The sequence below is a fragment of the Choloepus didactylus genome, assembly GCF_015220235.1.
Source record: "Choloepus didactylus isolate mChoDid1 chromosome 24 unlocalized genomic scaffold, mChoDid1.pri SUPER_24_unloc1, whole genome shotgun sequence".
NCBI lineage: Eukaryota > Metazoa > Chordata > Mammalia > Pilosa > Megalonychidae > Choloepus > Choloepus didactylus.
Window position 1 is genome coordinate 737,520 of NW_023637604.1, and position 20,248 is coordinate 757,767.

A 20,248-nucleotide genomic window follows, 5' to 3' on the forward strand; every position below is an offset into this window, starting at 1 on the left:
CTTTTAATGAGAAGTCCTCTGTCATTTGATTTTTTTCTCCCCATGGGTAGGGTGTCCTTTTTTTCCTGGTTGTTTTCAAGATTTTTTTTGAAAAAATTTTCACAAGTTTAATTATGATGCATTTATTTGAGTTTACCCTGTTTGGTGTTCATTTAGCTTCTTAAATGTGTAAGTTTATGTCTGTGGCCAAATTTGGGAAGTTTATAGTCATTATTTCTTTGAGTTTCCAGCCCTACTGTCTTTATTCCCTTCTTTCAGAACTACAATGGCCTGAGTGGTAAATCTTTCATTATAGTCCCACATGTCTCTGAGGTTCTGTTCCTTGTTTTTCTCAGCCTATTTTATCTCTTTTTTGTCAGATTGGGTAATTTCTATTGTTCTGTCTTCCAGTTCACTGATTTTTTTCCTCTGTCCCCTTCATTTTGCTATTGAGTCCATCCAGTGATCTTTTTATTTCAGTTATTTTATTTTTAAGTTCTAAAATTTCCATTTGATTCTTTTATATATCTTCTATTTCTTTGCTGGGGCTTTCTGTTTTCATTTATTTCAAGTGTGTTCGTAATTGTTCATTGGTGAATTTTTATCATGTCTGCTTTAAAACCTTTGTCAGATACCTCTAATCTCTTTTCTCCTTAGTGTTAAAATCTATTGATTGTATTTTTCATTCCATTTGAGACCTGCCCAGCCTTGGTATGATGACTGATTTTCAATGGATAACCCAATACTTTTGTATTATGTCATGAGACTCTGGATCTTATTTAAACCTTCCATTTTAACTGACTTTCTCTGACCTTGCCCCAGTGGCAAAGAGACACTGCCTTATTACATCCAGGTGGAGGTAGAAGTCTAGGTTCCTCACTCAGTCTTTATTGACACCTGATAGTGAGGGCCCTGTATTAAGGCTGGGCAGGGTGGGAATTTAGGTCCTCACATGTTTTCTTCTGAAACTGTGGGGAGTAGAGAGGCTTGTTACTGGCTGATGGGAATGAAAGTTCTGGCTACCTACTTAGTCTTATCTGTCACCACCTTGGAGGGGGTGTTTGGCTCCTTGTTACAGCTTTGCAAGTGTGGAAGTCTAGACTTCCCACATATGGGTGGGGGTGGGACTACAGTTTTTCTTGGTGTTTGGGTAGAGTAAAGCTGTTAATTGTTTAAAAGTTTTTTTTGTTGTTTTCGTTTTTTTGCCTTACTAGGCTTCCCCTTCCTGGTCCTTTGTCAGAAGGGAGCAGGCTTTTGTTGGGGCTTCTTGTGTTTGTGCCCATTGACTTTTCTGTATTGGTGGCTTCTTCAACTCCAAGTCTGGGATATATGAGACAAAATGAAAACCCAGGAAACTCACTACCTTGTTGTTCCTCATTATTAGAAAATAATGAGTCAGAGCCGTATTTATCCTTCTATTTATAAATATAATAATTTGTTTACTCTAGAATCCTGTCAATTATTCGATGTTTTATTTATTTTTAAATTAAAAAGGACTCTCATATTGAAATACTTGGGGGTTAATTTGTAATTTAAGAGCATTGGAGGTTGAATTTTGTCCCCCCAAACGATATGTTTAAGTCCTAAGTCCCATTATCTATGAATGTGCCCTTATTTGGAAATAGAATCTTTGAAGTTTTAAATGCAAGTGAGTTAAATGAGGTCTTGCTGGAGTAGGGTGGGCCCTAATCCAATGACTGGTGTCCTTGTAAGAAGAGAAAAATTTGGACATAGACAAAAAGGGAGAATGCCATGTGACAATGGAGGCAGAGAGTAGAGTGATGCATATACAAACTTAGGAACGATAAGGATTGCCAGCTGCCACCAGAAGCTAGGAAGAGGTAAGGAAGTATCCTGTTGACACCTTGATTTCAGAATTCTAGCCTTCAGAACTATGAGAGAATAAATTTCTGTTGTTTTAAGCCACCAAGTTTGTGGTACGTTGCCTTGGTAGACCCAGGAAACTAATACAAACAAATATAAAAATAATTTCAAGTATCTGAAATGTCAGAACAATATCAAATTATGATTTATAATTTCTGCTTAATATTTATTGACCATAGTCATGTAACTCTTAGATGAGTTTTATAAATGTTGTGGCAGACTTCGGAATATCTCCAGATCATTGTTTTAGGAAAATGCTAAGTATTGTGTACTTGAATAAAACATGCTGAAGAAGGATTGTGAAAAGTAATATAGTTTACCACAAAAGTGACTTAGAGCTTTGTGGGCCACTAGGCTGACCACTTGGAACAATGTTAAATAGTTTGTCTTTGGCATCCTTTCTCCTCTCCTATCAACACTCTTTCCTCTCAATGTTTCCCTCTCCCTTTTCTCTATTTTCTGTTCTGTTCCCACCAGTCCATGATAAAGTATTAACTGGCTAACAAAAGTTTTAGTTGTTTTGAGTGTAAAGTGTGTTCCTGCCTCTGTATATTTGGTTAGAGCTTGTGGGGGAGGGAATACCCAGCCCCAATTCCCTTCCATTTTCCACTATCTATTTCTGTCTCAGGGCCCTCTGGTTTCTAACTCTCAGGAACGTAAAGCTTTGGGGTTCTCCCTGTAAGACATCTGCCTGGGTTTCACCAGTTGTGTGAGAAAGCAACTGCTGTCCTGTGTACCAGCTGGGCTATATCCTAGACTGACCTCTGCCCCCAAAGAATTTAACTTGAGTTTCTTGAGTTTTCTGTACCTGAGGTTGTTGGAAAGAACAACAAGGATTGCCAGCTGCCACCAGAAGCTAGGAAGAGGTAAGGAAGTATCCTGTTGACATAGTTGTTGAAATAGTGGATAGTTATTTAATATTCCTTCAAGATAAAAGCTCTTTAAAAAATATAAGGTATTATGGCATGGGCATGTCTATAATACTACTTGCAATAAATTTCAGATCTTAAGAATAAAACCACCAATGAAATATACAGAACTTATTCCAAGTAGGAGTTAAGCACCTGAAATTGTTAAAAACTATGAATATTAACAACTTATATATCTGTAAATATATGCTTTCTTCATCTGCAATCCCCATGTCATGTTTTACTTTTCTTTCTCTCCACTGCATCTAATTAGCTGAGAAGTCCTTTTGTTCCCTCAGTATAAGTGCCATTATCTGTTTTTCCTTTTTCTTTCCTATTGCTACAGTTCTAATGAAGTTCTTCATTCCTTTCTTCCTGGACTATGGCTACTGGGTACAAAGGTGACAGGAATTGTCAAGATTTCATGATGAGGCAGGATGGAAATCACATATTCAGAGCTGTAAATGAAAAATTTTTAGCACCTAAATCAAATGAACCCACTCCTTCTGGACATCCACATTTTCTGAGACAAAGATGCTAAAATGTGTTTAGTAATTATAAAACCACACAGGCCTTTCTATTTTTAAGAACCAAGGCCATTCGTCTCACCTCCTCTGTTTCCCCTTTCTTATTTGCAGGTGAGTCTCAGCTTGCTTTCCTCTTCTATTGAAACCTGTCACTACTTATTCTGTTGTTTGCAGTTCTAGTCCTCATAAATATAGCAGTAGAGTGGCCAAGCAACTCCCCTGAATCCCCTTCCTAGCTGCTTCCAAAGATAAGCACCCAATCCCTTTTTGTGATGAGTTTTTATTCTAATCACTCTGAAGAACCAAGAATTGAAAAAACAACACAGAGATAATTTAGATCATTTCTGCAAGCATTTGTTATTGAAATGTTTATAATGTACCAGATACTGTGCTAGCTCTTGGGACATAAAAATGGAAAAGCTCTTGAATTGATCACAACCTGGTGGGGGACATTACTGCTCTTGAGTGGATCACAATCTAGTGAATAATGTTATAAAGATTACAGAATCTAGTAAAATTCTAATAACCATAATTCCATCTTCAATTCGTGCTTCACTTTAAAGATAGTAGCTACAAGTCCAGCCTGATTTTGCTTTCTGCTTTAATTTCTGACCATGAAGCTTACTACATCTCCCCTCTGCTTTTCTTATACCTACCTAGAGGCCAAGGGCACACTGGCTCCTTCTTCCACATAGCTTCCCAGCTTGGGAACCTGAAGAGTAGATGGAGAAGAATAAAATCCTAATATCAATTGGGTATTTCCCCTCACTCTAAGGTCCTCTGGATAGGCTGATAACCATCTCTTGAGGCAACTGTTCTTCCCAGGATTGCTACCTTCTGGATGTTTCCTCACATTAATTTATTTTCTCAATCATCAAACATAATCAAGAAATAAACTATGATTGGTGTTGCAGGTTTAATTATGTACCCCAACAAACACATATTCTGTGTCCGTGTGGGTATAAACCCGTTATAAATAGGATGTTTTGAAGTTATTATTTTTAGTTAAGGTATGACCAACTGAGTCAGGGTGGGTCTTAATACTTATTACTGTAGGCCTTATAAAAAGATCCTGGGAGTCACAGAAGCCAGAAAGGAGATGATATTGCTATGTGATAGGCAGAGGTACAAATCAGGGAATCCCAAGAATTGCTGGCAGCCAGCACCAGAATGCTACAGACACTGGGAGAAATCAGGCCTTGCTGACAACTTGATTTTGGATTTCTCCTACCCTCAAAATCTGAGCCAATAAATTCCTGTTATTTAAGCCAACCTATTGTGTTATATTTGTCAGAGCAGTCTGGCAAGATAAGACAACTGATTATACAGCAAATTTATTCCTTTTGCCATTTTGAGAATTATTCCCTCCCAGAGAAACCCTCATATTCTACCCTTATAATTTAAATAATTGCATCTTATCAGTACTGCATTTGAAGCCATTATTATTAAGTGAATCATAAAAATTTTTATGTAATTGGCACATTGATTTCTAAGAAATTTATGGTATGATAGGTTATGAGAAAGTATTTTCCTTTACCTTTGACATTTTGCAAGCAATTAACCTGCATCTTAATAATCTGAGAAGCAGAGAGGATTCATGGGAAACTTCTGTTAAAGGCTATTACTAAAAGTGGAAAATTTTTATTCTAACAATGAATATAATCGATATCAAATAAGCTAATTTTTAAAGACATAGTATGAAAAGAGAGATAATGTTTATATAACCATCATATGAAATCATCTTTATGCTTATGATTGAGCAACATATAAATGTATTATTGTATAACCATGTTTTTATTGTTAAAAAAAATGTCCTAGGAGGTATTCTCCCTGTAGTACCTCTGCATTACTATTAGACAGTTATTTACACCTTATTTACTGTGTATTTGATGTTTAATTTCTAAAAAACAAATCTATTAGTTACAAATTGATAAGTAGTATGTTTAAATATATATTCATGAAGATATAAAATATCTAAAACTACTTTAATTTCATAGCATAATGCCCATGTTTCTCATAAATACAGACAGAAAACTATTACATACAACAAATGCTGTATCTTGACTATGTTCCCATTGTTGTGGTCTTTATTTCTTGTTTTTTCTTTAATTTTAGAAAAGGGTAAATTTGTCTCATCTGCCTCCCCAATTAACAAAGAAAGGAGTAACAGGAGAGGGGAGGAAAATTCACACTGAGCTCCTAGCACCATCACATTTAGTTCGCCTCAGACCTAGGAGAAGTTGGGGAAAAAGGCTCAGTGGAGTTTACCATTTAATTAGAAGTATCAGAGACTAATAAATACTAAACTCCCTTTTCCCTTTCCTTTTCCTTTCCAGGCTTTTCACCACACACATAGATTATGCAATGGGGTTCTCTTAACAGATTCAGAGTAAGTGGGAAGTGTTATGCTGATTTAAGAAAAGCGAATGAAGAAACTAAGATGCCTTTTACTATGTAGGGAAATTTAAAATGCATATAGATATTCTATTACTTCATTTGAATATTAAATTTCATCTTGCTTTGTTAAAAATTAGCTATTAACATCTATCCTAAATGAAGTTCCAGATTGTTCTTCTGGCTTATATAACTCTGAGAAAGAGGTACTGACATCTTTCCCCCTCAAAAATAACCCTGCTTGGATACTTGTGTGCTTGCAGTATGTTTAAGGACCATCACTACACAGATTAGGAAGCTTTCTTGAAAATCTGAATAAGAGTCCCATAAAAAGGTTGCCAGATATACTCCCCAAATCAGTCATGCTATTTGTACTCAGATTTTTTACAATTTATTTGGAGAAAGATGAGGAAAAACTTATAAGAGAAAACTAAAGAACTTAGCAACACCTTAATAGGAATGAATTTTTTTAAACAAAATTTTACTCTGATTATAAAGGTACCGCGTATTTTTTGTAGAAAGCTTAGAAAAACATGAAGAGACAATAGATCATCAGTAACCACTCACAAGATAACTACTGTTATCATTTTAGAGTATTTCTTTTCTATCTTCCATATTGCTCTAAATTAATGGAGATCGTACTGATACACAATTTTATATTCTGAATTTTCATTTAACATTCATTTTACTTAAGTGTTTTCCCCACTTCACTAAAATTATTTGTAAATGTTTTTTTATGACTGCATAATAACCAGTTTTATGGCTGTACAGTTATTTACTTAACCACTTCCTTATTGTTAGATGTTTAGGCCAGTAATTTTTTATTTTGCTATTATAAGTAAAGTTGTAATAAATACTTTTTAGACCAAAGTTTTGTATATTGTATGTTTCTTTAGAATAGATACCAAGGAGTAGATTTAAGTTTGTGATATCTCTCACTGAAATGCTTTCCAAATATATTGAGTTTACATTCCCACCAACATTGTACGTAATTATTAGAGATTGATTTTCAAGTGCTTATTAGCCATTTATATTTCACCTTTCGTGACTTGTTTTTGTTTTTGTCCGTTTTTTTGTGAATACCTCTTAACATGTTTATTCTGGTCACCACAGAACCACAGAGAATTCCCAGTCAAAGCACCACAAGAGCAATTCATTAGTGAGGTCGTGAGAAAGCCACTTTGGAAACACATCCTTATGTCCTTAATAGTACTTCTAACTCTGTTAACAAAAATCACAATGATAAAATATGTTATTGAAAATCACTGTTTTCTTTAATAAAGATATAAATAAGTTATGGATGAATGAGCAAAAAACAAGGAAATGATTAAGGTCAGGTTAGAATATAATTTTTTGTGGATGTGAGTCCTTAAAGCATGTATTGTATGAAGTCATGGTTATTATTTCATTATTTCAGTCAACAAAAATTTATTGGGTAGTTACTATATGTCAGACACAGTTCTAAGAACTGGAGATACAGCAGTGAGCAAAATGGACAAAATTCCTTGCCTTCATAGAACTTCAACACTCTAGACCCTCGCCACTCAAAATGTAAACCACAGACCAGCAGCATTGGCATCACTTGGGGACTTGTTAGAAATGCATATTCTCAGGCCAGACTCCATTTTAACAGTATTCTCAGATGATTATCATGCACGTTAGAGTTTGACATGCACTGGTCTAGTAGATTTGATAGACAGTAGGATAGTAGTCTGGTAAGAAATAGCATGAGCAAAGATATGACTGTGAGACTAAAAAAAAATATGTTGAGGTTGGTAAGGTGACCAATTTGGTAGAGAGAACATATGGAGTTTACTAAGAGATAAGATTCTCTGGGGCTTGATGGTTAAAAGCTTAGATTTCGTCCTCCATTCCTCAGGTAGTTTTTCCAGAGTACAATTGAATATATGCATTTAGGACTCAGAAAAGAAGATAAGGCAGGAGATATATATTCAAGAATTGTCAGAGTACAGATGGGAGTGGAAGCTATTGGTGTTGATGAGATCTCCTAGGAAGAGGTTTTAGAGAGTGTAACAAGAAGGGAATTAAGAATAGAACTCCATGAAATACCGGCATTAAAGATGTGAGAGGAAGAAGAGGAATCCATAATGTAGACTTGAAAGGAATCAGCCAGAGGTGGAATGGAAATTAGAAGAGCTAGTCACAAAGCTAAGGGTATAAATAGTTTCAAGGAGTTAGGAAGAATCAACACTGTTAACATAAAGAAATAAGATAAGGTCTGAAAAGCAATTATTAGATTTGAAAATTAAGAAATCATTGGTGGCCTTAGCAATATCAGTTTAATTTGAGTGATGGGAAAGAAAGTTAGACTGCATTCATTTGAAATGTGAATGGGAGGTGAGGAAGTAGACTGTGAAAGTAGACTCTTTCAAGAAGTCTGGCTATGAATGAAGAAGGACAGTTGTAGGATAGAAGTATATTTGGGGGTTCTCTCTCTCAACTTGTTTTAAGATAGGAGACAATTATTCATGTTTACCTATGGAGAAGAAGAATCCAGTAACAAAAGGATCTATAGTAATGCTAATATTTATTGCATACTTACTCTGTGCCAAGAACTCTGCTAAATATTCAGCAGCTGTTATCTCATTTAATCATTGCAACAATGCTATGAGAGTGATAGAGGTAAAGTACCTTTCTGGGATTGCAAAAGTAGTAAGTAGTACAACTAAGATTTGAACAGGTCTAATTATTTAGCCTATAACTCACAATTATAAAGCTATACTTGCTTTCCAAATAGAGAAAATCTGGGGATAAAATAAATAGTAGACATGGTCCTTAAAGGATATGAGAAGGTACAGATTCGGAAGTATTCAGCAGTAGAAGGATGGACCTTATACAGTTTAAGGGATATCTCTTTCTCTGAGGTAGGAAGGAAGGTGATAAAGATGGACACACATATTGGTACATTTGGAGATAAAAGTTGGGGGAATTTCTGACCAAGTGCTTAATTAAAAATTGCAAAGCCACCCTAGAGCATTCCATATTCCCTTAATCCCTGTTTCCATATGACATACTATATATTTAGTTATTTATCTTGTTTATTATTTGTATTCCACCACAAATGACAATCTGGTAATCTTGGTGAAAACAGTGTCAGTGGAAAAATGGTAATGGAATCCATATTTAGTAGGTTGGGACAAAACTGATAATTAAAGAAATTCAGACAGTGGATGTAGACCACTATTTCACAAAGTTTTGTGGTGAATCATAGAAGGGAGGTAGAACAGTAGCATGAGGAGAAGGTAGTATCGATGGAAACTTTTTCTTTTAGGGTGGAAAAGGAGCTAGTTGAGAGAGAAAAATGAAAGATAACAGGGAGAACTGTCTTATGAGTGTGGAATCAAGATCAAATTTGGAGAGGATAGCCTTGGTGAGGAGATGATACTTATACCTTCCTGATGGAAATGAAGGTAGTAAAGATAGATATATCATTATAGTTACAGATATGGTTGCTTATTCTCTGACTTCATTAATATAAGGAGCTTGTCTATATTGTTTACTGCTGAAACCTCAGTGCCTGGGTTATTACCCAGCACATAGTAAATACATCAATTTTGGGGGAGCAGAATGAACAAACATTTATAGATAAGTTGGAAGTTAGAAAGGAAAGAAGTTGTGGAGGTTTGTACCTGATTCCCTCTATTATTATATTTGTAAAGTAAGACAAGAGGCAATCTAGAGGTAAACGTGATTGATAGGTGGGGGATTTTTATTAGAGGCTGGAGGAAAAATGAAATTCAAATCCACCTCTGTGAAGAATTCAAATTGGAAGTAAAAAGACTGCCCTGCATTTTTTGTAGCCCAGGTGAGGTTGAGCTTTCCCTGTTTTGAACTCCTATTGATATAACATATGTAAAGCACTTAACACATTACCTAACATATAGTAGGTGTTAAATAAATGTTTGTTTTCTTTCCTCCTCCTTCCCCTGTTAGCATCAAACATCTTAGCATTTACTTGTTTAAGGCATGTTATTTCAGTCTTTCTAGATTGTATACTTCTTGACTGCAGAGACCATGTCATATTTCTTTTGTATGCCTTCCCTCTTTGACTAACACATTGCTGGGTAATAATTTTAACAATGTAACAATAATTATAACAATAATGATGACAATGGCAACTCGTACAGTGTTTTGTAATTTTTCGTAGATTATCACATTTAATCTTTTAAACAACAACATAATTACTATTATGAGGTTCTGATAGTTAAAGAGTATCCAAGAGGCGATGAGTTATAGGACAATGACTCCTTCCTCCTTTGCCCCATTCTAATCCATTCTTTATACAGCATTCACCTTTTAAAATACACCTCTGTTACTCCCCTGATTGAAACCCTTCAATAGCTTTCCATTGCACTTAAGATAAAGTTCAAACTCTTAGCATATTCCACAAGACCATCTGTGATTTGCTCCCTGCCAACCTCTACAGTTTTATCTCTTGTCCCATTCCCCTTCCCATTCCCACTATGATTCCACCAATCTAGCTTTCTTTCAATCCCTCAAATCCAGCTCTTTGCCTAACTCCTAAGCATACTTCTTTGCTTAAATGTCACTTCCTTCTAATTTAATCAGGTTCCCCTGTTATAATCTCTTACTATAATTCTCCCTCAAAGCACTTACCACAATTTATAATTTTATGTTTATTTGTACAATTAATTAAGGTCTGTCTTCCCCACGAAACTGTAAGATTTAAAATTTAAAGACTGTATATTTTGTTTTGCTCTCCATCTTTGGCACTTAGAGCTGTGCTTGATACATAGATACTTTCAGATATGTGTTGCTTTAATGAATGAACCCATACTTCTTCACTGTAACCCAAAACTCTGAGAGCCTAGATTGCCTTTGATAAATGGACTTTTTAAAGTAAAGGGTTGTATTAGTTAGGGTTCTCTAGGGAAACAGAATCAATGAGAGGTATCTGTGACTATAAAATTTATAAAAGTGACTCACACAACTGTGGGTATGCACGAGTCCAAATTCTGTAGGGCAGTCAGCAAACTGTCAACTCCAAGGAATATGTCCAGTGAACTCCTCAGGAAATGAATTGGCAACTTGGACTAACTCCTCAGGAAATGCTTCGCTGGGTAGCTGAAGAAGAAGTGAAGATCCTCTATCTGTCTCGCTTATAAGTCTTCAACTGATTAATTGGATTAAATCCAGCCAATTGCATTCTCTTGTGGAAGACACGCCCTTCAGTGAGTCATCAGTCACAGCTGCAGTCAATTGACTGATAATTTAATAAACCAGCCTGATGGTTTATTAACCAGACACAAACAGCCTCGCAGCAATTGTTAGGCCAGTGCTCGCTTGACCAGACAGGTGGGTATTATCACCTGGCTAAGTTGACACATGAGCCTAACCATCATAGTCCACCCCTTCTCAACTTGGCAGTTATCACCTAAAACCATACTTTATCTCTAAGTAGTTAACAATAACAGCCATATATTTTGCCTAACAATACTCCGCTGTGCAACGTATAACTGGAAATGCACTAAATCTCTCCAGAATAGGGTGCAAGTCCTTGGGTGATGTTAGCTCTTAAAAATAATTTCCTTTAGCTTAAATACAGCAAAATGAACAGTACAGGTTATGCCATATGATAAGGGGATAAGACAGAGAAGAAAGCAAATATATTTGCTTGTCTTATAAGACAAGGAGGAAATATTCATGCCCTCATAGTCCTCTTTTCTGTAACTGGTCATGTGGCTATAGTTCATATTTATCACTACCTTCTTCCACTACCCATTCCATGTTACCTTTACTCTCAGCAAGCAATTCAGCTGTCTGTGGTTCTTTGCCTGGTGGGGTGAACTAAACCTTTATTCCTGAAGTTTCTTGGCCATTGGTAGACCTGCCTGGATTGGGTTGTTGCAGTTTTCCATTGGCTTTAATCACAGGGCATGGTAGTACTAAGAGATACCCTAGGGGATCTCCTGTATTTAAGGAAAACTCTTCTTTGCTTCCACTGTGTAGTTGCAGTGCTATTTCCCCTTGACAGTCAGGATCAATCACCCCAGCCAGTAGAGTAATCCCCTTCCTTGTCTGTTGATTCAGAGGCATAAGAAGCCCAGAGTGGCCAGGTGGCAGTCTTAACTTCCAGTTCAATGGGATTATTGTTGTGTTTCCTGGTGGAAGCACTCCTCCTTTTGGAGCAAAGACTTGTAGACCAGCAGAGCTTAAGCTTGCAGGGACAGGAAGGAAAAATTTACCTACTGGATCACTAGGAGTGATAGTGAGTGGTGCCTCTCCTGTTTCCACCCCTTGATTCCTGGACCCATGAATCCTGGCTATGGGAGAAACAGCACCATAGAGTGGACGCTGATTCAGAGCATATACAGCCTCCTGGAGAACACTGCCCCAACCCTGCAAGGTATTGCCACCTAGTTGGCACCGTAATTGAGTCTTCAACAGGCCATTCCACCGTTCTATCAACCCAGCTGCCTCTGAATGATGGGGAACATGGTAAGACCACAGAATTCCATGAGCATGTGCCCATTCCCTCACTTCGTTTGCAGTGAAGTGGGTTCCTTGATCCGAAGGAATGCTGTGTGGAATACTATGACTGTGGATAAGGCATTCTGTAAGCCCACAGATGGTAGTTTTGGCAGAAGCATGTTGTGCAGGGAAGGGAAACCCATATCTGGAGTATTTGTCTATTCCAGTAAGAAAAACTCACTGCCCCCTCCATGATGGAAGTGGTCCAATGTAATCAATCTGCCACCAGGTAGCAGGCTGATCACTTCAGGGAATGGTGCCATGTTGAGGATTGAGTGTGGGTCTCTGCTGCTGACAAATAGGACACTCAGCAGTGGCTGTGGCCAGGTCAGCCTTGGTGAGTGGTGGAAGTCCATGTTGCTGATCCCATGCTTAACTTCCATCCCTACCACCATTACCACTATGTTCATGAGCCCATTGGGCAATGACAGGAGTTGTTGGGGAGAGAGGCTGATTGGTATCCACCAAATAGGTCATTGTATCCACTTGGTTATTAAAATCTTCTGCTGAAGTCACCCTCTGGTGAGCATTCACTTTGGACACAAATATCTTCATGTTGTTTGCCCACTCAGAAAGGTCTATCCACATACCCCTTCCCCAGACTTCTTTGTCACCAGTCTTCCAATCATGTTCCTTCCAAGTCCCTGACCATCCAGCCAAACCATTAGCAATAGCCCAGGAATCAGTAAACAGACGCACCTCTGGCCAGTTCTCCTTCCAAGCAAATTGAACCAGGTGCACTGCTCAAAGTTCTGCCCACTGGGAGGATTTCCCCTCACCACTGTCCTGCAGGAACATCCCAGAAAGGGCTGCAGTGCTGCAGCTGTCCACTTTCAGGTGGTGCCTACATATCATGGAGAACCATCTGTAAACCAGGCCCGAGTTTTCTCTTCCTGAGTCAATTGACTGTAAGGAACTCCCCAAGATGCCATAGCTGTGGGCTGGGAAAGAGAAGGTAAGGTGGAAGGAGTGGGGTCCATGGGCATTTGGGCCACTTCCTCATGTAACTTACTTGTACCTTCAGGACCTACTCGAGCTCTATCTTGTATATACCATTTCCATTTTATGATGGAGTGCTGCTGTGCACGCCCAACTTTATGGCTTGGTCAGTCAGACAACACCCAGCTCATGATAGATAACTCAGGTCTCATGTTAACTTGGTGGCCCATGTTTAAGCATTCTGTCCCTATTAAGGCCCAGTAGCAGGCCAACAGCTGTTTTTCAAATGGAGAGTAGTTATCTGCAGAGGATGGTAAAGCTTTACTCCAAAATCCTAAGGGCCTGCACTGTGATTCTCCTATAGGAGCCTGACAAAGGCTCCAAACAGCATCTCTATTTGCCACTGACACTTCCAGCACCATTGGGTCAGCTGGATCATATGGTCCAAGTGGCAGAGCAGCTCGCACAGCAGCCTGGACCTGTCGCAGAGCCTCACCTTGTTCCAGTCCCCACTCAAAACTAGAAGCTTTTCTGGTCACTCAGTAAGAGGGCCAGAGTAGCACACCTAAATGAGGAATATGTTGTCTCCAAAATACAAAGAGGCCAACTAAGCATTGTGCTTCTTTTTTGGTCATAGGAGGGGCCAGATGCAACAGCTTATCCTTTACCTTAGAAGAAATATCTCGATAGGCCCCACAACACTGAATATCTAGATATTTTACTGAGGTGGAAGGCCCCTGTATTTTTGTTGGATTTATTTCCCATCCTCTGCCAGGCAAATACCGTGCCAACAAAGCTAAAGTAGTTGCTACTTCTTGCTCACTAGGTCCAATCAACATGATATCATCAATATAATGGACCAGTGTGATGTCTTGTGGGAGGGAGAAATGATCAAGATCCGTGTGGACAATATTATGACATAGGGCTGGAGAGTTGATATAACCCTGAGGTAACACAGTGAATGTAAACTGCCAGCCATGCCAGCTGAATGCAAACTGTTTCTGGTGGTGCTTACTGACAGCAATTGAGAAAAAAGCATTTGCCAGATCAATAGCTGCATACCAGGTACCAGGGGATGTGTTGATTTGCTCAAGCAATGATACCACATCTAGAACAGCAGTTGAAATTGGAGTCAACGCCTAGTTAAGCTTACAATAATCCACTGTCATCCTCCAAGACCCATCTGTTTTCTGCACAGGCCAAATAGGAGAGTTGAAAGGGTATGTGGTGGGAATCACCACCCCTGCATCCTTCAAGTCCTTAAGAGTGGCATTAATCTTTGCAGTCCCTCCAGGAATCTGGTATTGCTTCTTGTTCACTATTTTTCTAGGCAGGGGCAGTTCTAGTGGCTTCCACTTTGCCTTTCCCACCATAATAGCCCTCACTCCATGAGTCAGGGAACCAATGTGAGGATTCTGCCAGTTGCTGAGTATGTCTATTCCAATTATGCATTCTAGAACTGGGGAAATAACCACAGAATGGTTCTGGGGACCCGCTGGACCCACTGTGAGATGGACTTGAGCTGAAACTCCATCAATCACCTGACCTCCATAAGCCCCAGCTCTGACTGGTGGACCAGAGTGATGTTTTGGGTCTCTGGAAATTAATGTCACTTCTGTACCAGTGTCTAATAATCCATGAAATATCTGTTCATTTCCTTTCCCCAATGCACAGTTACCTTGGTAAAAGGCCCTAGGTCCCCCTGGGGAAGGCTGGGAGGAAGACTAACAGTATATATTTTTGGCAGTGTAACAGGGTCCTTCCCTAAGGGTACCTGGCCTTCCCTTCATTCAAGGGGCTCAGGATCTGTAAACTCTCTCAAGTCTGGGAATTGATTAAGGGGCTGTGACTTCCTGTTTTTGTAATTCAGGGGAGACTTTTGTTCACATGACCTAGAATTCTTCTGCCTATATAGTTCAAACAAGAATTTAGTCAATTGCCCATCTATTTTACTACTTGGTACTCCATGATCCATTATCTAATGCCATAAGTCTCTGTGAGTCATATTAATTTGATTGCTGCTTTGAGCCTGTTTTCCATTATGGTAGCCTTGCCCACCTTGTCTGTGGCAATTAACTGCAGCCACTTGGCTTCTGCTGACTCAGGCCCCTATTATCCCCATTGTGTTTAAGGATTCCAGCTCAGTGACAGCAGTTCCTATAGTAATATCTGACCTACAGAGAAGGGTGACTACAGAGCTCTTCAGGGATGATGGAGATATTCTCACAAATTTATTCCTCACAGTCCTTGTAAAAGGTGTGTCCTCTGGACATTCCAGGGGTGTGTGAGCAGGTCTTCCATGATAAATCCACTCTAACATTCCAATCTCTCTAAGCCTTTGAATCCCCTCCTCCACATTGTACCAGGGCAGTTCTGGCATTTCAACCTCTGGTAATGCAGGCCACCTTTTGATCCATGTTTCAGCCAACCACCCAAACAGACTGTTAACGCCCTTTCTAACCCCTCGAGCTACAACATTGAATGCAGAATCTGTGCTTAGTGGTCCTGTATCACTAAATTCAGCCTGATCCAACCTTATATTCCTTCCACCATTTTCCCACACCATTAATATCCATTCTCATATATATTCCCCTGGTTTCTGTCTATGTAAGTTGGAAAACTCATACAGTTCCTTTGGAGTATAGCGTACTTCTTCATGGGTCACACTTTGTACCTCTCCCTTCAGGGCCTGTTGGGACTTTAGTTATAGGTCTTGAAGGTGGTGGTGGGAGTGGGTCATGAAAAAGAGTTTAGAATTATCCCTCAAGCCATTTACCTCAGGACATTCTGTTGCATTTTCATCTCTTAAAACAGGATTAATCTCTCCAGAGGAGTGAGGGCTGCTTCCTCAGGGGAGGTGATTACAGGATTAGCAAGTACTGAAGGGTTAATCTCTTTAGGTGGGTGTTGGATGGCAGGCTCCTTAGAGCAAACTGGAGGTGGGGAAGCTGTTTCCTCAGGACAGCTCTCTACAGGTAAAGCTAATAATGACTCAGCAGAATCCAGGGTTCCAATGTCCTCATTGCCATTATTATCAATCCATATGTCACCATCCCAAGTTTCAGGATCCCATTGTTTTCCAATCAATGTCTTTACTTTAACAGCAGACACCCTGAGAGGTTGAGAGTTTAGTTTACATTGTAAATCTGCTAGCTGCACAATGAGAGTCTACGTCTGGTTTTCAGAATACTCAAGTCTGCGGGCACAGGAAATATGATATTCTTTCAGGGCACACACAGAAACCTTTACATCTGTCATACACCATTTAAGTTTTGAATTTGAAGCCTTTAGCTCATCTCTTTCTCTTACAACTTTATCCAATGTATCTAAGAGCAGCCAGCCAACATCATTATACCTCTTAACTCTGCAAAACTCTGTGAAGGTGTCAAAAACACTGTCACCCAGAGCCTTGCTTCATACAAGAGTATGATTAGAAGAATCAAATGGTGCTGTTTTGTGTATCTCCTTTACCAACTCATGCCATGGACTGTCAGTTCCCTCTTGATTATTGGAAATAGAGTCATTAGTGCCTTTGAGTCTAATCAGAGTAGCAAATAAATTGTACAATCCCATTTTAAGATTCTGTTTCTCAAGAACCACCCCTCTCTCAGTACCAAGTTGTATTGGTTAGGGTTCTCTAGGGAAACAGAATCAATGAGAGGTATCTATGACTATAAAATGTATAAAAGTGACTCATGCAACTGTGGGTATGCATGAGTCCAAATTCTGTAGGGCAGTCAGCAAACTGTCAACTCCAAGCATGATGTCCAATGGACTCCTCAGGAAATGAACTGACAACTTTGACGAACTCCTCAGGAAATGAACTGGGGTCTTTGACGAACATGTTCAATGAACTCCTCGGGAAACGAACCAGCAACTTTGACAAACTCCTCAGGAAATGCTTCGCTGGACAGCTGAAGAAGTGACGGTTCTCTGTCTCACTTATAAGTCTTCTACTGATTAATTGGATTAAATCCAGCCAATTGCATTCTCTCATTGCAGAAGACACACCCTTCAGTGTGTCATCAGTCACAGCTGCAGCCAATTGACTGATAATTTAATAAACCAGCCTGTTGATTAATTAACCAGGCACAAACATCCTCACAGCAATTGTTAGGCCAGTGCTTGCTTGACCAGACAGCTGGATCCTATCATCTGGCCAAGTTGACACATGAGATGAGGCTAACCATCATTTTTTTTCTATTTGGAGGACACTGCAAATTCCAGGTAGTTCAAATTCCACATAGAAATAAGAAACCCATCAGGGAGAGAGGTTCCAAACAGTATGTTTGTAACTGATCAAGTTTGGAACTGATCTAGTATACTTGAGTTGTAAAAAGTGCTATATTACAAATCACATTTAAAAAGAGACCTTAGGAGGTTGCAGTGACAGTACCATTATAGTGACCCCCCCTTTCTCACTCATCCCCTGACAGGAAAGGTTTAAGGGGGATGGAGCCCTGGGAGGTTGGGCCATAGATATGCACCCTCTGAATGTGAACAAACTTTATGAGGAGCTGTAGCTCCATGGCTGGGACACTTGCAGCCTCAAGGTCCAGCTAGCTGAGCAACTGCAGGCAATGTTGGAGGCTGAGTTGCCTGACGACACTGGGAGTTAGAGGCTGACAATGAACTGGGATGACCTGGGCACAATAACAAGGAGGTCGAGACCAAGGGGTACTCTAAGCTGGAGTGGACAGCACGGCCACTGCTGTCTGGGCTGCAGCCACACCCGGAGCCTGGCAACTGCCTGGGGCAGAAAGGACATTATGTCATGGACAGTATTAGGTAGAATCCATTCTATACAACCCAGTTCATCAAGCAAGAGAAGAAGTAGGCTGTGAGTGGAGAACACTGTAAATGGAGCAGCAGCAGCAGGCCTATCACCCAGAAGTGAAGATAAAGATGAAACAACAAGCACCCACCAGCTTCCTTCTTCCGGATGCATCTTAATCCAAGCCAGACAGAAATTCCAGAGTTTCAAGAGGCTGTATGAAGAAATCCAGGATGGGGGTACTTCGAGCGCCAAGAGGGCAGAAGGGGCTGCTCTCAGCCTGCCACTGAAGAGGATGGAGATGACTTTGATGAGGCCCCTGTTGCCATTGACACATATAACTGCAATCTCCAGTTCAAGGTTGCCAGAAACTGGAGTCGTGGCTACCCACTCATAAATGAGGACTTTGGATATCTGTGGTCAGGAGGCCATGCCAGCCATGGGGTCAGAAGGGGCTGTGTGTGTTTCCAGATGAAGATCAGTGAGGAAATGTCCATAAAACACCTTCCATGTACTGAGCCTGACCCCCGCATAGCCTGCATCAACTGGTCTCTGCAGCACTTGGCTAGGGGAAGAGCCTTTCTCTTATGGCTATGGAGACACTGGGAAGAAATTGACCAATAGCCAGTTTGAAAACTAAGAGACAAGTTTGCAGAGAATGATGTGATTGGCTGCTTTATGACCCTTAAATATGAGAATGATGTGGTACTTTTCCTTTACCAAGAACAGGAGGTGGATGGGCATGGCCTTCCAAATCCAGAAGGAAACCTTATGGGGTCAGGCCCTTTACTCTTATGTCCTGGTGAAGAATTTTGCCATGGATTTCAACTTCTGGCAGAGGGCAGAGCCCTACTATTCTGTCTTACCAGGCTTCACCTTCATCCAGCACCTTCCCCTTAGTGAACAGATCTGGGGTACCATCAGACCAAAGAGCAAGGCAGAGTGTGAGATTCTGATGAAGGTAGACTGCCTGTTGTTGGCAAGACCATGTGGGCCATTAAACATGCAGCCTTCTACCCAGCCAAGGAGTCATCATGAGTACTAATGCCATAATGGATAAGATGCAGGTGAGGGGCCTATACTGGCTGCTGGGATGTCCTATTCTGGTAGGCCACACAGTACCTCAAACACCTCATCCAGATCGCTGCCCACAAGAAACGCAATATGCTACATCAGACAAATGTTTATGGTCAGCCCAGAGACAAAAAATGAGACCATTTGAAGGCTTCCAGCAAAAAACCTATTGTAGTTTGTCCCACTGAGGAGGACCTAAAAGACTGAACAATAAAGCCGAACCGATGAGGAAGGGAAGGATGTCCCAGATCATCCAGTATTAGAAATGAAAGCCAGATGTTGGGGGACTTTCTGGACAAGGTTCTGTTCATTGATTTGCAGTGGGAGAAATCAGACAAGCTGGTAAGGCAATATAAGGAAGGCTGCAAGGCTGGGCCACCCCATGAAAAGTGCTTTAACAACCCAGGCAGTGGTGGCTCTCAGTGCTGTGGAGGCAGTGGTTTCCAGCACTGTGACAACCAAGGCTCCCCCATTAGGTTTTCAGAACAGAGGGGGAGGCAGTGGTGGAGAAGGCAACTACAGAGGAGGTTTCAACCACAATGGAGGTGGTGGCTACAGCCAGAACAGCCAGGATAACAACTCCCACAACTGATGCAGCTACAACTGGATCCCGCAGCAGCAGCCACCACCACCACAAGCTCAACCACAACCACAGCAGCTGCAACCACCACCCAGCTACAGCGCTGCTCAGAATCCCCCAGGAGCCAGCAGCTACAGTGAGAGCAGCAGCATATCTGGCTCCAGCGCAAATATCAGCACTCCCACCATCAGCAGCCCTCCACAGCCCAGTTACAACCAGGGGAACTTACAGCCAGGGCTACACTTCCCCATCACTTCCACCAATGCCACCACCTGCCTACAACTATGAGAGCTAGGTTGGCTACAGACTCTCTATACTCCTCCACCATCCCCCACCACACAGACCTACCCTCAGCCCAGCATCTGCAGCAATGGAACTAGTACTATCAGAACCAGGGCCAGTGGCCACCATACTATGGGAACTATGACTAAGGGAGCTACTCCAGGAGCACACAGGGTCACAGGATCACACATTAGCCAAGGTGCCCCAGAGGCCTCTGGGAGCCTCCACTGGATCCTCCACCAGTGCCCACCTCTTCTCCCTCCTCTATGCCCACCAGGTCCATGGTGCTGGCGGACAGGGTCATCCCATGGCTGTCTCCCTGCCCAGCCTTCCTCCAGCCTTCTGCCTCCCCTTCAAAGGGCTTCCCCCAACAGAGGGCCAGGCAATTCTCGCT

The 20,248-nt window shown here is 40.6% G+C and overlaps 1 pseudogene; it reads left to right on the forward strand.

The window, feature by feature from the left end:
- The window catches only part of LOC119525138, a 30,224-nt pseudogene extending 10,176 nt beyond the window's left edge, over positions 1–20,048 (forward strand).
- Positions 20,049–20,248: the final 200 nt, after the last annotated feature.